Source organism: Parasteatoda tepidariorum, chromosome 5, assembly GCF_982258835.1.
Source record: "Parasteatoda tepidariorum strain Cologne lab strain chromosome 5, Ptep-v5.0, whole genome shotgun sequence".
NCBI lineage: Eukaryota > Metazoa > Arthropoda > Arachnida > Araneae > Theridiidae > Parasteatoda > Parasteatoda tepidariorum.
The window spans coordinates 89,568,719-89,587,695 of record NC_141759.1 but is presented as its reverse complement, the minus strand read 5'-3'; the positions used below and the strand labels follow the sequence as shown (position 1 = coordinate 89,587,695).

General features: G+C 30.4%; 13 non-coding genes across 13 annotated transcripts; all 13 read right to left on the bottom strand.

Moving 5' to 3' along the window:
• Nucleotides 1-6,486: 6,486 nt before the first annotated feature.
• Nucleotides 6,487-6,648, bottom strand: LOC147809670 (U1 spliceosomal RNA). The gene has a single exon (XR_015434456.1). It is a non-coding gene; the product is annotated as a U1 spliceosomal RNA (small nuclear RNA).
• Nucleotides 6,649-7,279: 631 nt separating this feature from the next.
• Nucleotides 7,280-7,420, bottom strand: LOC147809669 (U4 spliceosomal RNA). Its single transcript, XR_015434423.1, has one exon. It is a non-coding gene; the product is annotated as a U4 spliceosomal RNA (small nuclear RNA).
• A 1,088-nt stretch (nucleotides 7,421-8,508) lies between these two features.
• Nucleotides 8,509-8,670, bottom strand: LOC147809668 (U1 spliceosomal RNA). The gene has a single exon (XR_015434455.1). It is a non-coding gene; the product is annotated as a U1 spliceosomal RNA (small nuclear RNA).
• A 631-nt stretch (nucleotides 8,671-9,301) lies between these two features.
• LOC147809667 (U4 spliceosomal RNA) lies at nucleotides 9,302-9,442 on the bottom strand. Its single transcript, XR_015434422.1, has one exon. It is a non-coding gene; the product is annotated as a U4 spliceosomal RNA (small nuclear RNA).
• Nucleotides 9,443-10,544: 1,102 nt separating this feature from the next.
• On the bottom strand, nucleotides 10,545-10,706 carry LOC147809666 (U1 spliceosomal RNA). Its single transcript, XR_015434454.1, has one exon. It is a non-coding gene; the product is annotated as a U1 spliceosomal RNA (small nuclear RNA).
• A 631-nt stretch (nucleotides 10,707-11,337) lies between these two features.
• Nucleotides 11,338-11,478, bottom strand: LOC147809665 (U4 spliceosomal RNA). Its single transcript, XR_015434421.1, has one exon. It is a non-coding gene; the product is annotated as a U4 spliceosomal RNA (small nuclear RNA).
• Nucleotides 11,479-12,581: 1,103 nt separating this feature from the next.
• On the bottom strand, nucleotides 12,582-12,743 carry LOC122272210 (U1 spliceosomal RNA). Its single transcript, XR_006226854.2, has one exon. It is a non-coding gene; the product is annotated as a U1 spliceosomal RNA (small nuclear RNA).
• A 631-nt stretch (nucleotides 12,744-13,374) lies between these two features.
• LOC147809664 (U4 spliceosomal RNA) lies at nucleotides 13,375-13,515 on the bottom strand. The gene has a single exon (XR_015434420.1). It is a non-coding gene; the product is annotated as a U4 spliceosomal RNA (small nuclear RNA).
• Nucleotides 13,516-14,617: 1,102 nt separating this feature from the next.
• LOC147809663 (U1 spliceosomal RNA) lies at nucleotides 14,618-14,779 on the bottom strand. The gene has a single exon (XR_015434453.1). It is a non-coding gene; the product is annotated as a U1 spliceosomal RNA (small nuclear RNA).
• Nucleotides 14,780-15,410: 631 nt separating this feature from the next.
• On the bottom strand, nucleotides 15,411-15,551 carry LOC147809662 (U4 spliceosomal RNA). The gene has a single exon (XR_015434419.1). It is a non-coding gene; the product is annotated as a U4 spliceosomal RNA (small nuclear RNA).
• A 1,098-nt stretch (nucleotides 15,552-16,649) lies between these two features.
• Nucleotides 16,650-16,811, bottom strand: LOC147809661 (U1 spliceosomal RNA). The gene has a single exon (XR_015434452.1). It is a non-coding gene; the product is annotated as a U1 spliceosomal RNA (small nuclear RNA).
• A 631-nt stretch (nucleotides 16,812-17,442) lies between these two features.
• On the bottom strand, nucleotides 17,443-17,583 carry LOC147809660 (U4 spliceosomal RNA). Its single transcript, XR_015434418.1, has one exon. It is a non-coding gene; the product is annotated as a U4 spliceosomal RNA (small nuclear RNA).
• A 1,105-nt stretch (nucleotides 17,584-18,688) lies between these two features.
• On the bottom strand, nucleotides 18,689-18,850 carry LOC147809659 (U1 spliceosomal RNA). Its single transcript, XR_015434458.1, has one exon. It is a non-coding gene; the product is annotated as a U1 spliceosomal RNA (small nuclear RNA).
• Nucleotides 18,851-18,977: the final 127 nt, after the last annotated feature.

The window sequence follows — 18,977 nt, the reverse complement described above, 5'->3', positions numbered from 1 at the left end:
TAATAATAAAGCACTTGAACCGCACGATGTCCAATGAGAAAGGGCTTGAGAAAATTGGTGTTTATATTTCTCAAGCTATTGCGTTGAAAATTGGAAATTATCCTTTAAATCTTTTTTTCTTTTTCTAAAAAAAATGTTTTAAATTAAAAATGAAGCAAATAAGCAATCCTCGTTACAGATAAAAAGAAATATATGTTGTTATATCCCATTGAATTTTCTTCCCCTGTCACCTTTTCATTGCTGTTTCTGGAAAGACATTCTTTCCAGAATTTTGAATCGTGTGTCTTGTCTGTTGCACCAACAACAATGAAAGTCTATTCATCTTTAAGAAAATGACCATTCCTCTTGTCCAGAGGTTAGTTTTACTCCCATACTGTTTTCTAGAAAAAGAAGACACCTGGAATACGAAAGATAAAAAAAAAAGACCGCAATCACTTACTTGCAGTCAAATGGACATCATGAGTAAATAAGAGGAGGTTCAACTTATTGAGCAGCATATTATGACGTCAAGTACTTTTCTTTGAAATTTATCATGTGATGTTTCCCTATATCATATTTTTTTCATATTTTTTTTAGTTGCTAAAATATATCTTTCAGGAAACAAAACTAAATTATCTATCTCTTATTCATCCTTAAAAATTATTCCCGTAAACTCATTGAAGTAATCTGTTATAAGAAATACAATACATATTCCATAAAATACATTCAATAATATAATAAATATTACTTTTAAAATAGAGGTTTATTATAGCTTAAATATAAAAAGTATTCTTACATTTTATTACAAATGTCTATTATTTAGTTAATTTCATTGAAATTGTAATCCATTGTTACAATTTGGTGAGTACTTCGGAAATATCTTTAATAAAGATTCTTTCTTTTAATTGCACAGGATTTAATGTATTTATTTTGTTTCTTTTTTTTTATGATTTTCAACGCTTATTTTTCATGTTATTTTTGTTGCAAATTTTCTTTCCATATTTCTTTATGCACAACATTTTATTTTGATTTTTTATTTACGCTTGAAATACGCTTGACCTGATGCACAGAAATCTTAGTAATGTAAGCATTGTTTAAATTTTAACATGTGCATTTTTCTTTCCAAATATAAAATAAGGGATTTTGTTTTCAAATTACTGTTACTGGAGAAATACATTAGAAACCAATATAGGAGAATAGAAAGCTTTTCTTATTTCTTCAAAATTCCTCTTCGCAAACTACAATTCTTCAAATGTGGGGAAGGGAACTTACCAGCTCATCGCCTCCAGCAAGGAGTTCTAAAGAAAAGGTTAAAAGGTCACATTTCTTATCTGCAAGGGCAACTGGACATCCTGTTTCTCCCCCACACCACTAACATTCTTTGCATTAAAATTTTCTCAAAGCTGACGTACTTTTTTAAAAAAAACGCAGTTAAATTTTGCAGAGGATCCTTAACTTTCTTAATATAATACTTTTAGTTTTTCACGAAATCGAACGTGTGCTAGGAGTTGCTTTGTCTTCTGGGTTAAATTTACAATTATTACAGAAATGCAGAATTTAACAAGAACGACAAATCTACCTTATCGATTTTCTGTTAAAATTTAAATGCTCAGTACTTCTATTCCACAAATAAGTAAAAATTCTATCAAACTATTAAAAAACTTTAGAGCTTGAACTACCTTAGTTTCATTACGCCTAAGATAGATTGATTATCATTGAATAGTTAAACAACTAATCGCCAAGGTTTTCTCAAAGCTGACGTATTTTTTAAAAAACTAAATTGAATTTTATAGAGAATCGTTAACACTTTCATAATATAATACTTTTAGAAGTTCTTCGTATAAATAAAAAGAAATAAAATTCTGAATCAACAATATCAGAATTATTCAAACATGATTTCTGAAGATTTATTCAAAGATAATTTTTTAAGGGAGATTGTTAATCTCAATAAGTTAATATTCAGGATGTATAGAGAGCCCAACAATTATATGGTTACTTAAATGCTCGGTATTAAAACTTTCATAAAGCAATTATTGTTCTTTCAATACTTTTTTTCTTTTCAGTTTTTAAATAATTTAAGCTCACATCACTAATTTGGGAATTTTAAGTTTCACTATTGTGCAAATCTTAATAAATTAGGAGAAATTAGATGAAAAAACGTAATAGAACGCTTTGAAAACAAAATAAAATATATCCACAACAAGACCATACTTTAATTTTAACTGTTAAATCTTATTTAAAACGTTACAAAATTAGAGTTAAAATATTAGAGTTCTGTTATCGTAAGGTTAATTGTGGACAGTTTCTTTGATTTTTCACCCTAATTAACGTAAATACAGAGTTAATTTCACTAAAAAAAGTTTTTATTCAATTTGTATTTCATTTTTGTTTTGAAATTCAAAATTATATATAATTTAAAAAGTAAATTTGCAATTAGAGATGTTTCGTATTAAACAATGATAACTGCTTTTTATTTTGAATTAATGTGTAATTTGTATTAGAAACCGTTTTAAGTGTTTTGCAACTTGATTACTTTTTCTTTATTTTAGATTTCTTTTTAAAAGTCATATTAGTTTAGTTGCATTAAATATTTCTTTAATTAGAATGTTTGATCAAATTTTTATTGCAAATATAACTTGGTTTATAATGTTCAGAATGTTTTAATATTTGATATTTCGAATAAAATTATTATTTATTTATTATCATTTAAATTACTTGTTTTTAATGGTATTTGAGCGCAAACATAATCGAATGGTTTTCTATTGTGTAAAATATGTTATTGTTTCAGATTTTTGCAAGATCAGTGGGAAATTTTCTTTAGTACCGTAAAGTTATGTTATAGTACATATTTAAAAAAAAAATCATTCGATTCTAATTTTTTTTAATACTTTTTATTTATCTTTTTTTTTCTTTTAAAGAAAGAGAGGTTTCAGTAAAAAAAATAATTCGTCTTTAGGCCATTTTTAATTATGACAGAACGTTTCATTAGTATGAACGTGGTGTTAAAAAATAAAGCATAATATGAACATAATTATGGTTACGAAATGTTTATATATTTTCCGCATTTAGTTATTTTTGATAAGTTAACAAATAATAAATATTTTTATTTATAATTGTTTCATTGTTGCAATGTTAAAAAAGAAATTCTTTTTATGTATATGCTTAAATAAGGAATAAAATAATGAGGTACAAATTAGTGAAAACTTTATAAAATGGTTTCTTTTTTTATTTATTTTAAAAAGTTGTTATACATTTTCCATTTACAATAAAAAAAGGTTGTAAAGGAAATCAAATTTCCATTTTAAATAAGTGATTAGGTTTTCGTGACTGGCGTAGTATACTTGCAGGCAGAATCCAAAAAATTATAATCGGCCGTATTTTGGTAAATGATTTTTAAGAAAAATATACTTATTGTTTCCTTTTTATCTTTATTCCATTTTTATCCTGTTTAGTTCAAGATGAATCCGTTCCCTATGGGACTCTGGATACATCACTTTTAGGAACTCCTTACATTCAAAAAATATTTAAAAAAAAACTCAAATCGAAATAATTAATTTTGAAACCATTTCATAATGTTTCATATATAATTAAATACTTGATTTTGAGAAAATTAATTTTTAAAATAATAAAACTAAAAGTTTTTAAATAAATAAATTCCATTTCATATCCATTCAATATTTAAATTCTAAATTTAATAATTTTCCCTCTTCATCATCAGGATTTTCATATAAGTTATTATGTTTATAATTGTTCAATTGAAAAAATAAATCGAAAAAGGTAACAGCAGCACTTTTAAAAATGTGTTTCAATAAGAAAAATAATTTCTCAGGGTGAATAATTCATGAAAAACTATTATATACAGATAACTGAATATACAATTATATCAAAATTTGTCACAACCATTAAATGAATGAAATTTACAATACTCAACTGGCAACACATCTGCGAAAAAGACATAAATAATTGCTTTACAATATATCTTATTATTTATTTCTATAATATTCGTTAAAAAGTTATTGAAATTTTCAGTAATTTTTTTTTAAATAATAAGATTTAAAAAAAGAAATTCCGTTCTCGCCTATTTTGTAGAGAGACAGTCTAATATCGATATAAAAGCCATGGCAACGAAAAGAGCCAAAATATAAATTCAGTTAAGTTTTGGTGCTTTTAACGCTTTGGTGATAATTCGCTTTTGAAGTTTTTTCTTTGTTTTTCTTATCCTTTTTTCGTTTTGAACGCTAGGGTATTCATCTATAAAACTCTAGTAGAGTTCAATTATTTCTCATAGATTCTTAATCACACATCTATGCATGCCTAAGAAACACATTGATAAATTGTAATTTACTGCAATAAATATAAATAATAATTGCATAAAGCAGTTCAATTTTTTATTACATTAGAAAAATTAAAACATAGTGTTTATTTTTCCTTTCTGAACAGTAAAATATAAAAGAAAATGCTTAGTGGCGCCATCTGTTGGCACTTATAACAGATCCTGGTGTACGACATTAATGCTACCAGCCGAGGATAAAATAAACGTAAAATTATGGAAATATCTAAATTCCCCATCATAACAACAAAATTAAATAAATTTTCGTTTTCATACCATGCATTCTTTTCTTTTATAAAGGAAAAAAATTTTCATAAAATTTTGAAAAGCTATGAAGAATGTCATTAATACGGTGATATTTTTTGTTTGACAACACTACTAAAAATTTACTTGTGATTAAGTTTGCATTTTACTGTACATTTAATGAAGAAATCAGAATTCTATAACATAAAGTATAGAATTAATGTCATCATTCATCGTTTTTAAATGCTCAACGACAAAAAATTTTAGATTAGATTTTCACTGTAATATCATTATGAAAATATTAGTAACGCGAAGAATTATGAGTTTTTATTTAATATCTTATCTGAGATAAAAGCTTTGCTTTTGTTATTTTAACATTTTACAAGAATTAAATAAGGTCCCATATTGGTTAGTAAAAATCATACTACTATATTGCGTACTACGATATACATTGTTTATTAAAAATCATCACTTTCCATAAAAGAGACTCCTCAGTATAAAGATGAGTTATTTTAATTAACTACATTAAAAACTGATGATATAGATTAATTTTACTGAAAACTAATTATATTGATTAATTTTGCAACAAAAATATTATATCGATTAAATTAACTAAAAACTAATCATATCGATTATTAATTAAAATATTTAATCGATTAATTTTTACAAAGTTTTGATATATAAAAACGATTAATCGATAAAAGATATCGATTAATTATATATCGAAATAATAACAGTCACTGCTATTTGTCACTGTTACTTTTGGATCCCAGTAGCAGAAGTAACAGTGACTGAAAAGTAGCAGTTTTGCCCATCTCTACTACGACACTGCCTCTGCGCAAAGCTAAAGACGAGAAGGAAAACGAATTATATGTTAAAAGAATTTATTTTTTTAGCATGGTAGTTTAAAATATGATAAAAAAAAATCTTTTTTCGATTTTAATGTTAATTTATGGTAAGATTTAAATGTTGAGTGCCGGAATAAAACGTTGACGCACGTAAGCATTGGTTTTCATCAAAATCGAATAGTCTCAAAATATATTAAAGGAATTTAATATTTGTGACAGTCATTAAAATTTATTTGCCGTTTTCCATTTAAATCAGCGAAATATTTTAATATTTTTCTCTGTTCCAGAGAGATTATTTTCGTGCTATTGGTGTATGTCTTCCATAGAATATGCAATTTTATCTTTGACATTAAAATTTCTCAGATAGTATGAATTATCGATCATGAAAAAAACCATTTGTGTTTATTCTCAAGAGAGGTTTAAAATCAGTTTTGCTCCTGTTTCTAACGTCATATTGGCCGAAGGTAGCTCGACTTAAAGGAATCAATACTTTACTGTAGCAAATTTTGCTATATAGAATATACGAGAGATATGTGGAATATACACAATTTTTTTTTTGCACTGATATTCCCTATGTAAGATCTTAAAAATAGAAATTTTCTCGGTTTTTGTCTTTCGCTTAAGAACAACGCTCACGTTTCAGATTTATTTAAAAGTGCTCTTTAAGATGCTTTAGAGAGAAATATCGACATTGTGAATGATGCTGTTGATAATGCTTTATTGAGTAACGCCTACAATCATATTAAAATGAGAGTTATTTTATACAGCTTTCCCAATTTTTAATTAATGTCCTGTATTCCCTAAATCAATTCTTCAAATGAATCAATTTTTATTAAGTATTTTCTTTCAATTTTTAAAAAAAAAACTAATTGTCTTTCCTTACGAAAGCGCAAATGGGATGTATCTAACACATTGAATGAAAAACACACGGCTAAGAGTATATTATGAAACATTGGAATAGAAAGTAAGGGAAACAGATCGGTAGTTGTCTTCATTAACAAGGTGATATTGACTCAAATTTTCTCTCGCCTCTGCACATACTTCTAACTCCGATGTTATGTTAAGTTGTATCTTTTTTGTCTCGAAATAGGGACAGCGCGAACGCAGTCCCAACTACCAAAAATTTTGCACCCCAAGCAAACACAATTTGTGGATGTGGCGAGCGTCAACCTGTCGCAGTGCAATGATAGGTCTCTGCTCGGGAAAGCCTCCTCGGTGATCAAGGCTACTCCAGTACCAGGTAAGTATGCCAAAAGTGCGAGTGTTGAATTACTAAACTATTAAAGTATTTTTATTTTTGTGGTATTTATATTTTGAACAGAAATAAACACAAATTGTAACATCAATAGAAGCATATGAATTGCAAGTAGTCTGAGAGCCACACGTAACTTATAAAAAAATATTATAATGATGTAAGGAATTTCATGTAATGAAATTAACATTTTGCTTTTGCGTAACGTTTATTACTATCTTTAATAGTTTTGTCTTTGGAATTTTTCCTAAAGTATTTAAAAACCTGAAAAAATATTTCATTTCCGAGATGTGTGCGCAATGTCGTCGTGCATTAAAGCTGCTCTTATTCACATTTTTAGAGAAATTAATATAATGGGTTGGCACTTCCACATATTTTTTGAGATTAAAAAGGTAAGAATTTTTGTGAGTTTCGAGAAGAAAGACTTAATAGAATATTGTCCTTTAATTGATGAAAAGGTAATCGTAACGGTAGCAACACCATCATTTAGTGAGTGTAAGTGGTACGGAAAATATAATTGAATACTCTCCGAGATGGATACTCCATTCCCTGTTAAAACGTCGGTGGAGAACATAGGCTTTAGTTTTGGAGATTTAATTTTCATGTACCTTCTCTTGTGAATATAAACCTCCGAAGAGGATCCCAAAAATTGCCTATGCCGTCGGTTTCTCACGACGACATGGCGGGGTATTGGGAAAAGTTTTCAACTAGCAATAGTCACGCCTCGGTAGAACCTCATTGGCTACGACACTGCCTCTGCGCAAAGCTAAAGACGAGAAGGAAAACGAATTATATGTTAAAAGAATTTATTTTTTTAGCATGGTAGTTTAAAATATGATAAAAAAAAATCTTTTTTCGATTTTAATGTTAATTTATGGTAAGATTTAAATGTTGAGTGCCGGAATAAAACGTTGACGCACGTAAGCATTGGTTTTCATCAAAATCGAATAGTCTCAAAATATATTAAAGGAATTTAATATTTGTGACAGTCATTAAAATTTATTTGCCGTTTTCCATTTAAATCAGCGAAATATTTTAATATTTTTCTCTGTTCCAGAGAGATTATTTTCGTGCTATTGGTGTATGTCTTCCATAGAATATGCAATTTTATCTTTGACATTAAAATTTCTCAGATAGTATGAATTATCGATCATGAAAAAAACCATTTGTGTTTATTCTCAAGAGAGGTTTAAAATCAGTTTTGCTCCTGTTTCTAACGTCATATTGGCCGAAGGTAGCTCGACTTAAAGGAATCAATACTTTACTGTAGCAAATTTTGCTATATAGAATATACGAGAGATATGTGGAATATACACAATTTTTTTTTTGCACTGATATTCCCTATGTAAGATCTTAAAAATAGAAATTTTCTCGGTTTTTGTCTTTCGCTTAAGAACAACGCTCACGTTTCAGATTTATTTAAAAGTGCTCTTTAAGATGCTTTAGAGAGAAATATCGACATTGTGAATGATGCTGTTGATAATGCTTTATTGAGTAACGCCTACAATCATATTAAAATGAGAGTTATTTTATACAGCTTTCCCAATTTTTAATTAATGTCCTGTATTCCCTAAATCAATTCTTCAAATGAATCAATTTTTATTAAGTATTTTCTTTCAATTTTTAAAAAAAAAACTAATTGTCTTTCCTTACGAAAGCGCAAATGGGATGTATCTAACACATTGAATGAAAAACACACGGCTAAGAGTATATTATGAAACATTGGAATAGAAAGTAAGGGAAACAGATCGGTAGTTGTCTTCATTAACAAGGTGATATTGACTCAAATTTTCTCTCGCCTCTGCACATACTTCTAACTCCGATGTTATGTTAAGTTGTATCTTTTTTGTCTCGAAATAGGGACAGCGCGAACGCAGTCCCAACTACCAAAAATTTTGCACCCCAAGCAAACACAATTTGTGGATGTGGCGAGCGTCAACCTGTCGCAGTGCAATGATAGGTCTCTGCTCGGGAAAGCCTCCTCGGTGATCAAGGCTACTCCAGTACCAGGTAAGTATGCCAAAAGTGCGAGTGTTGAATTACTAAACTATTAAAGTATTTTTATTTTTGTGGTATTTATATTTTGAACAGAAATAAACACAAATTGTAACATCAATAGAAGCATATGAATTGCAAGTAGTCTGAGAGCCACACGTAACTTATAAAAAAATATTATAATGATGTAAGGAATTTCATGTAATGAAATTAACATTTTGCTTTTGCGTAACGTTTATTACTATCTTTAATAGTTTTGTCTTTGGAATTTTTCCTAAAGTATTTAAAAACCTGAAAAAATATTTCATTTCCGAGATGTGTGCGCAATGTCGTCGTGCATTAAAGCTGCTCTTATTCACATTTTTAGAGAAATTAATATAATGGGTTGGCACTTCCACATATTTTTTGAGATTAAAAAGGTAAGAATTTTTGTGAGTTTCGAGAAGAAAGACTTAATAGAATATTGTCCTTTAATTGATGAAAAGGTAATCGTAACGGTAGCAACACCATCATTTAGTGAGTGTAAGTGGTACGGAAAATATAATTGAATACTCTCCGAGATGGATACTCCATTCCCTGTTAAAACGTCGGTGGAGAACATAGGCTTTAGTTTTGGAGATTTAATTTTCATGTACCTTCTCTTGTGAATATAAACCTCCGAAGAGGATCCCAAAAATTGCCTATGCCGTCGGTTTCTCACGACGACATGGCGGGGTATTGGGAAAAGTTTTCAACTAGCAATAGTCACGCCTCGGTAGAACCTCATTGGCTACGACACTGCCTCTGCGCAAAGCTAAAGACGAGAAGGAAAACGAATTATATGTTAAAAGAATTTATTTTTTTAGCATGGTAGTTTAAAATATGATAAAAAAAAATCTTTTTTCGATTTTAATGTTAATTTATGGTAAGATTTAAATGTTGAGTGCCGGAATAAAACGTTGACGCACGTAAGCATTGGTTTTCATCAAAATCGAATAGTCTCAAAATATATTAAAGGAATTTAATATTTGTGACAGTCATTAAAATTTATTTGCCGTTTTCCATTTAAATCAGCGAAATATTTTAATATTTTTCTCTGTTCCAGAGAGATTATTTTCGTGCTATTGGTGTATGTCTTCCATAGAATATGCAATTTTATCTTTGACATTAAAATTTCTCAGATAGTATGAATTATCGATCATGAAAAAAACCATTTGTGTTTATTCTCAAGAGAGGTTTAAAATCAGTTTTGCTCCTGTTTCTAACGTCATATTGGCCGAAGGTAGCTCGACTTAAAGGAATCAATACTTTACTGTAGCAAATTTTGCTATATAGAATATACGAGAGATATGTGGAATATACACAATTTTTTTTTTGTTTTTTTTTTTTTGCACTGATATTCCCTATGTAAGATCTTCAAAATAGAAATTTTCTCGGTTTTTGTCTTTTGCTTAAGAACAACGCTCACGTTTCAGATTTATTTAAAAGTGCTCTTTAAGATGCTTTAGAGAGAAATATCGACATTGTGAATGATGCTGTTGATAATGCTTTATTGAGTAACGCCTACAATCATATTAAAATGAGAGTTATTTTATACAGCTTTCCCAATTTTTAATTAATGTCCTGTATTCCCTAAATCAATTCTTCAAATGAATCAATTTTTATTAAGTATTTTCTTTCAATTTTTAAAAAAAAAACTAATTGTCTTTCCTTACGAAAGCGCAAATGGGATGTATCTAACACATTGAATGAAAAACACACGGCTAAGAGTATATTATGAAACATTGGAATAGAAAGTAAGGGAAACAGATCGGTAGTTGTCTTCATTAACAAGGTGATATTGACTCAAATTTTCTCTCGCCTCTGCACATACTTCTAACTCCGATGTTATGTTAAGTTCTATCTTTTTTGTCTCGAAATAGGGACAGCGCGAACGCAGTCCCAACTACCAAAAATTTTGCACCCCAAGCAACCACAATTTGTGGATGTGGCGAGCGTCAACCTGTCGCAGTGCAATGAAAGGTCTCTGCTCGGGAAAGCCTCCTCGGTGATCAAGGCTACTCCAGTACCAGGTAAGTATGCCAAAAGTGCGAGTGTTGAATTACTAAACTATTAAAGTATTTTTATTTTTGTGGTATTTATATTTTGAACAGAAATAAAAACAAATTGTAACATCAATAGAAGCATATGAATTGCAAGTAGTCTGAGAGCCACACGTAACTTATAAAAAAATATTATAATGATGTAAGGAATTTCATGTAATGAAATTAACATTTTGCTTTTGCGTAACGTTTATTACTATCTTTAATAGTTTTGTCTTTGGAATTTTTCCTAAAGTATTTAAAAACCTGAAAAAATATTTCATTTCCGAGATGTGTGCGCAATGTCGTCGTGCATTAAAGCTGCTCTTATTCACATTTTTAGAGAAATTAATATAATGGGTTGGCACTTCCACATATTTTTTGAGATTAAAAAGGTAAGAATTTTTGTGAGTTTCGAGAAGAAAGACTTAATAGAATATTGTCCTTTAATTGATGTAAAGGTAATCGTAACGGCAGCAACACCATCATTTAGTGAGTGTAAGTGGTACGGAAAATATAATTGAATACTCTCCGAGATGGATACTCCATTCCCTGTTAAAACGTCGGTGGAGAACATAGGCTTTAGTTTTGGAGATTTAACTTTCATGTACCTTCTCTTGTGAATATAAACCTCCGAAGAGGATCCCAAAAATTGCCTATGCCGTCGGTTTCTCACGACGACATGGCGGGGTATTGGGAAAAGTTTTCAACTAGCAATAGTCACGCCTCGGTAGAACCTCATTGGCTACGACACTGCCTCTGCGCAAAGCTAAAGACGAGAAGGAAAACGAATTATATGTTAAAAGAATTTAATTTTTTAGCATGGTAGTTTAAAATATGATAAAAAAAAATCTTTTTTCGATTTTAATGTTAATTTATGGTAAGATTTAAATGTTGAGTGCCGGAATAAAACGTTGACGCACGTAAGCATTGGTTTTCATCAAAATCGAATAGTCTCAAAATATATTAAAGGAATTTAATATTTGTGACAGTCATTAAAATTTATTTGCCGTTTTCCATTTAAATCAGCGAAATATTTTAATATTTTTCTCTGTTCCAGAGAGATTATTTTCGTGCTATTGGTGTATGTCTTCCATAGAATATGCAATTTTATCTTTGACATTAAAATTTCTCAGATAGTATGAATTATCGATCATGAAAAAAACCATTTGTGTTTATTCTCAAGAGAGGTTTAAAATCAGTTTTGCTCCTGTTTCTAACGTCATATTGGCCGAAGGTAGCTCGACTTAAAGGAATCAATACTTTACTGTAGCAAATTTTGCTATATAGAATATACGAGAGATATGTGGAATATACACAATTTTTTTTTTGTTTTTTTTTTTTTTGCACTGATATTCCCTATGTAAGATCTTAAAAATAGAAATTTTCTCGGTTTTTGTCTTTCGCTTAAGAACAACGCTCACGTTTCAGATTTATTTAAAAGTGCTCTTTAAGATGCTTTAGAGAGAAATATCGACATTGTGAATGATGCTGTTGATAATGCTTTATTGAGTAACGCCTACAATCATATTAAAATGAGAGTTATTTTATACAGCTTTCCCAATTTTTAATTAATGTCCTGTATTCCCTAAATCAATTCTTCAAATGAATCAATTTTTATTAAGTATTTTCTTTCAATTTTTAAAAAAAAAACTAATTGTCTTTCCTTACGAAAGCGCAAATGGGATGTATCTAACACATTGAATGAAAAACACACGGCTAAGAGTATATTATGAAACATTGGAATAGAAAGTAAGGGAAACAGATCGGTAGTTGTCTTCATTAACAAGGTGATATTGACTCAAATTTTCTCTCGCCTCTGCACATACTTCTAACTCCGATGTTATGTTAAGTTCTATCTTTTTTGTCTCGAAATAGGGACAGCGCGAACGCAGTCCCAACTACCAAAAATTTTGCACCCCAAGCAACCACAATTTGTGGATGTGGCGAGCGTCAACCTGTCGCAGTGCAATGAAAGGTCTCTGCTCGGGAAAGCCTCCTCGGTGATCAAGGCTACTCCAGTACCAGGTAAGTATGCCAAAAGTGCGAGTGTTGAATTACTAAACTATTAAAGTATTTTTATTTTTGTGGTATTTATATTTTGAACAGAAATAAAAACAAATTGTAACATCAATAGAAGCATATGAATTGCAAGTAGTCTGAGAGCCACACGTAACTTATAAAAAAATATTATAATGATGTAAGGAATTTCATGTAATGAAATTAACATTTTGCTTTTGCGTAACGTTTATTACTATCTTTAATAGTTTTGTCTTTGGAATTTTTCCTAAAGTATTTAAAAACCTGAAAAAATATTTCATTTCCGAGATGTGTGCGCAATGTCGTCGTGCATTAAAGCTGCTCTTATTCACATTTTTAGAGAAATTAATATAATGGGTTGGCACTTCCACATATTTTTTGAGATTAAAAAGGTAAGAATTTTTGTGAGTTTCGAGAAGAAAGACTTAATAGAATATTGTCCTTTAATTGATGTAAAGGTAATCGTAACGGCAGCAACACCATCATTTAGTGAGTGTAAGTGGTACGGAAAATATAATTGAATACTCTCCGAGATGGATACTCCATTCCCTGTTAAAACGTCGGTGGAGAACATAGGCTTTAGTTTTGGAGATTTAACTTTCATGTACCTTCTCTTGTGAATATAAACCTCCGAAGAGGATCCCAAAAATTGCCTATGCCGTCGGTTTCTCACGACGACATGGCGGGGTATTGGGAAAAGTTTTCAACTAGCAATAGTCACGCCTCGGTAGAACCTCATTGGCTACGACACTGCCTCTGCGCAAAGCTAAAGACGAGAAGGAAAACGAATTATATGTTAAAAGAATTTAATTTTTTAGCATGGTAGTTTAAAATATGATAAAAAAAAATCTTTTTTCGATTTTAATGTTAATTTATGGTAAGATTTAAATGTTGAGTGCCGGAATAAAACGTTGACGCACGTAAGCATTGGTTTTCATCAAAATCGAATAGTCTCAAAATATATTAAATGAATTTAATATTTGTGACAGTCATTAAAATTTATTTGCCGTTTTCCATTTAAATCAGCGAAATATTTTAATATTTTTCTCTGTTCCAGAGAGATTATTTTCGTGCTATTGGTGTATGTCTTCCATAGAATATGCAATTTTATCTTTGACATTAAAATTTCTCAGATAGTATGAATTATCGATCATGAAAAAAACCATTTGTGTTTATTCTCAAGAGAGGTTTAAAATCAGTTTTGCTCCTGTTTCTAACGTCATATTGGCCGAAGGTAGCTCGACTTAAAGGAATCAATACTTTACTGTAGCAAATTTTGCTATATAGAATATACGAGAGATATGTGGAATATACACAATTTTTTTTTTTTTTTTTTTTTTTTGCACTGATATTCCCTATGTAAGATCTTAAAAATAGAAATTTTCTCGGTTTTTGTCTTTCGCTTAAGAACAACGCTCACGTTTCAGATTTATTTAAAAGTGCTCTTTAAGATGCTTTAGAGAGAAATATCGACATTGTGAATGATGCTGTTGATAATGCTTTATTGAGTAACGCCTACAATCATATTAAAATGAGAGTTATTTTATACAACTTTCCCAATTTTTAATTAATGTCCTGTATTCCCTAAATCAATTCTTCAAATGAATCAATTTTTATTAAGTATTTTCTTTCAATTTTTAAAAAAAAAACTAATTGTCTTTCCTTACGAAAGCGCAAATGGGATGTATCTAACACATTGAATGAAAAACACACGGCTAAGAGTATATTATGAAACATTGGAATAGAAAGTAAGGGAAACAGATCGGTAGTTGTCTTCATTAACAAGGTGATATTGACTCAAATTTTCTCTCGCCTCTGCACATACTTCTAACTCCGATGTTATGTTAAGTTCTATCTTTTTTGTCTCGAAATAGGGACAGCGCGAACGCAGTCCCAACTACCAAAAATTTTGCACCCCAAGCAACCACAATTTGTGGATGTGGCGAGCGTCAACCTGTCGCAGTGCAATGAAAGGTCTCTGCTCGGGAAAGCCTCCTCGGTGATCAAGGCTACTCCAGTACCAGGTAAGTATGCCAAAAGTGCGAGTGTTGAATTACTAAACTATTAAAGTATTTTTATTTTTGTGGTATTTATATTTTGAACAGAAATAAAAACAAATTGTAACATCAATAGAAGCATATGAATTGCAAGTAGTCTGAGAGCCACACGTAACTTATAAAAAAATATTATAATGATGTAAGGAATTTCATGTAATGAAATTAACATTTTGCTTTTGCGTAACGTTTATTACTATCTTTAATAGTTTTGTCTTTGGAATTTTTCCTAAAGTATTTAAAAACCTGAAAAAATATTTCATTTCCGAGATGTGTGCGCAATGTCGTCGTGCATTAAAGCTGCTCTTATTCACATTTTTAGAGAAATTAATATAATGGGTTGGCACTTCCACATATTTTTTGAGATTAAAAAGGTAAGAATTTTTGTGAGTTTCGAGAAGAAAGACTTAATAGAATATTGTCCTTTAATTGATGTAAAGGTAATCGTAACGGCAGCAACACCATCATTTAGTGAGTGTAAGTGGTACGGAAAATATAATTGAATACTCTCCGAGATGGATACTCCATTCCCTGTTAAAACGTCGGTGGAGAACATAGGCTTTAGTTTTGGAGATTTAACTTTCATGTACCTTCTCTTGTGAATATAAACCTCCGAAGAGGATCCCAAAAATTGCCTATGCCGTCGGTTTCTCACGACGACATGGCGGGGTATTGGGAAAAGTTTTCAACTAGCAATAGTCACGCCTCGGTAGAACCTCATTGGCTACGACACTGCCTCTGCGCAAAGCTAAAGACGAGAAGGAAAACGAATTATATGTTAAAAGAATTTAATTTTTTAGCATGGTAGTTTAAAATATGATAAAAAAAAATCTTTTTTCGATTTTAATGTTAATTTATGGTAAGATTTAAATGTTGAGTGCCGGAATAAAACGTTGACGCACGTAAGCATTGGTTTTCATCAAAATCGAATAGTCTCAAAATATATTAAAGGAATTTAATATTTGTGACAGTCATTAAAATTTATTTGCCGTTTTCCATTTAAATCAGCGAAATATTTTAATATTTTTCTCTGTTCCAGAGAGATTATTTTCGTGCTATTGGTGTATGTCTTCCATAGAATATGCAATTTTATCTTTGACATTAAAATTTCTCAGATAGTATGAATTATCGATCATGAAAAAAACCATTTGTGTTTATTCTCAAGAGAGGTTTAAAATCAGTTTTGCTCCTGTTTCTAACGTCATATTGGCCGAAGGTAGCTCGACTTAAAGGAATCAATACTTTACTGTAGCAAATTTTGCTATATAGAATATACGAGAGATATGTGGAATATACACCATTTTTTTTTGTTTTTTTTTTGCACTGATATTCCCTATGTAAGATCTTAAAAATAGAAATTTTCTCGGTTTTTGTCTTTCGCTTAAGAACAACGCTCACGTTTCAGATTTATTTAAAAGTGCTCTTTAAGATGCTTTAGAGAGAAATATCGACATTGTGAATGATGCTGTTGATAATGTTTTATTGAGTAACGCCTACAATCATATTAAAATGAGAGTTATTTTATACAGCTTTCCCAATTTTTAATTAATGTCCTGTATTCCCTAAATCAATTCTTCAAATGAATCAATTTTTATTAAGTATTTTCTTTCAATTTTTAAAAAAAAAACTAATTGTCTTTCCTTACGAAAGCGCAAATGGGATGTATCTAACACATTGAATGAAAAACACACGGCTAAGAGTATATTATGAAACATTGGAATAGAAAGTAAGGGAAACAGATCGGTAGTTGTCTTCATTAACAAGGTGATATTGACTCAAATTTTCTCTCGCCTCTGCACATACTTCTAACTCCGATGTTATGTTAAGTTCTATCTTTTTTGTCTCGAAATAGGGACAGCGCGAACGCAGTCCCAACTACCAAAAATTTTGCACCCCAAGCAACCACAATTTGTGGATGTGGCGAGCGTCAACCTGTCGCAGTGCAATGAAAGGTCTCTGCTCGGGAAAGCCTCCTCGGTGATCAAGGCTACTCCAGTACCAGGTAAGTATGCCAAAAGTGCGAGTGTTGAATTACTAAACTATTAAAGTATTTTTATTTTTGTGGTATTTATATTTTGAACAGAAATAAAAACAAATTGTAACATCAATAGAAGCATATGAATTGCAAGTAGTCTGAGAGCCACACGTAACTTATAAAAAAATATTATAATGATGTAAGGAATTTCATGTAATGAAATTAACATTTTGCTTTTGCTTAACGTTTATTACTATCTTTAATAGTTTTGTCTTTGGAATTTTTCCTAAAGTATTTAAAAACCTGAAAAAATATTTCATTTCCGAGATGTGTGCGCAATGTCGTCGTGCATTAAAGCTGCTCTTATTCACATTTTTAGAGAAATTAATATAATGGGTTGGCACTTCCACATATTTTTTGAGATTAAAAAGGTAAGAATTTTTGTGAGTTTCGAGAAGAAAGACTTAATAGAATATTGTCCTTTAATTGATGTAAAGGTAATCGTAACGGTAGCAACACCATCATTTAGTGAGTGTAAGTGGTACGGAAAATATAATTGAATACTCTCCGAGATGGATACTCCATTCCCTGTTAAAACGTCGGTGGAGAACATAGGCTTTAGTTTTGGAGATTTAATTTTCATGTACCTTCTCTTGTGAATATAAACCTCCGAAGAGGATCCCAAAAATTGCCTATGCCGTCGGTTTCTCACGACGACATGGCGGGGTATTGGGAAAAGTTTTCAACTAGCAATAGTCACGCCTCGGTAGAACCTCATTGGCTACGACACTGCCTCTGCGCAAAGCTAAAGACGAGAAGGAAAACGAATTATATGTTAAAAGAATTTAATTTTTTAGCATGGTAGTTTAAAATATGATAAAAAAAAATCTTTTTTCGATTTTAATGTTAATTTATGGTAAGATTTAAATGTTGAGTACCGGAATAAAACGTTGACGCACGTAAGCATTGGTTTTCATCAAAATCGAATAGTCTCAAAATATATTAAAGGAATTTAATATTTGTGACAGTCATTAAAATTTATTTGCCGTTTTCCATTTAAATCAGCGAAATATTTTAATATTTTTCTCTGTTCCAGAGAGATTATTTTCGTGCTATTGGTGTATGTCTTCCATAGAATATGCAATTTTATCTTTGACATTAAAATTTCTCAGATAGTATGAATTATCGATCATGAAAAAAACCATTTGTGTTTATTCTCAAGAGAGGTTTAAAATCAGTTTTGCTCCTGTTTCTAACGTCATATTGGCCGAAGGTAGCTCGACTTAAAGGAATCAATACTTTACTGTAGCAAATTTTGCTATATAGAATATACGAGAGATATGTGGAATATACACCATTTTTTTTTTTTTTGTTTTTTTTTTTTGCACTGATATTCCCTATGTAAGATCTTAAAAATAGAAATTTTCTCGGTTTTTGTCTTTCGCTTAAGAACAACGCTCACGTTTCAGATTTATTTAAAAGTGCTCTTTAAGATGCTTTAGAGAGAAATATCGACATTGTGAATGATGCTGTTGATAATGTTTTATTGAGTAACGCCTACAATCATATTAAAATGAGAGTTATTTTATACAGCTTTCCCAATTTTTAATTAATGTCCTGTATTCCCTAAATCAATTCTTCAAATGAATCAATTTTTATTAAGTATTTTCTTTCAATTTTTAAAAAAAAAACTAATTGTCTTTCCTTACGAAAGCGCAAATGGGATGTATCTAACACATTGAATGAAAAACACACGGCTAAGAGTATATTATGAAACATTGGAATAGAAAGTAAGGGAAACATATCGGTAGTTGTCTTCATTAACAAGGTGATATTGACTCAAATTTTCTCTCGCCTCTGCACATACTTCTAACTCCGATGTTATGTTAAGTTGTATCTTTTTTGTCTCGAAATAGGGACAGCGCGAACGCAGTCCCAACTACCAAAAATTTTGCACCCCAAGCAACCACAATTTGTGGATGTGGCGAGCGTCAACCTGTCGCAGTGCAATGATAGGTCTCTGCTCGGGAAAGCCTCCTCGGTGATCAAGGCTACTCCAGTACCAAGTAAGTATGCCAAACGTGCGAGTGTTGAATTACTAAACTATTAAAGTATTTTTATTTTTGTGGTATTTATATTTTGAACAGAAATAAAAACAAATTGTAACATCAATAGAAGCATATGAATTGCAAGTAGTCTGA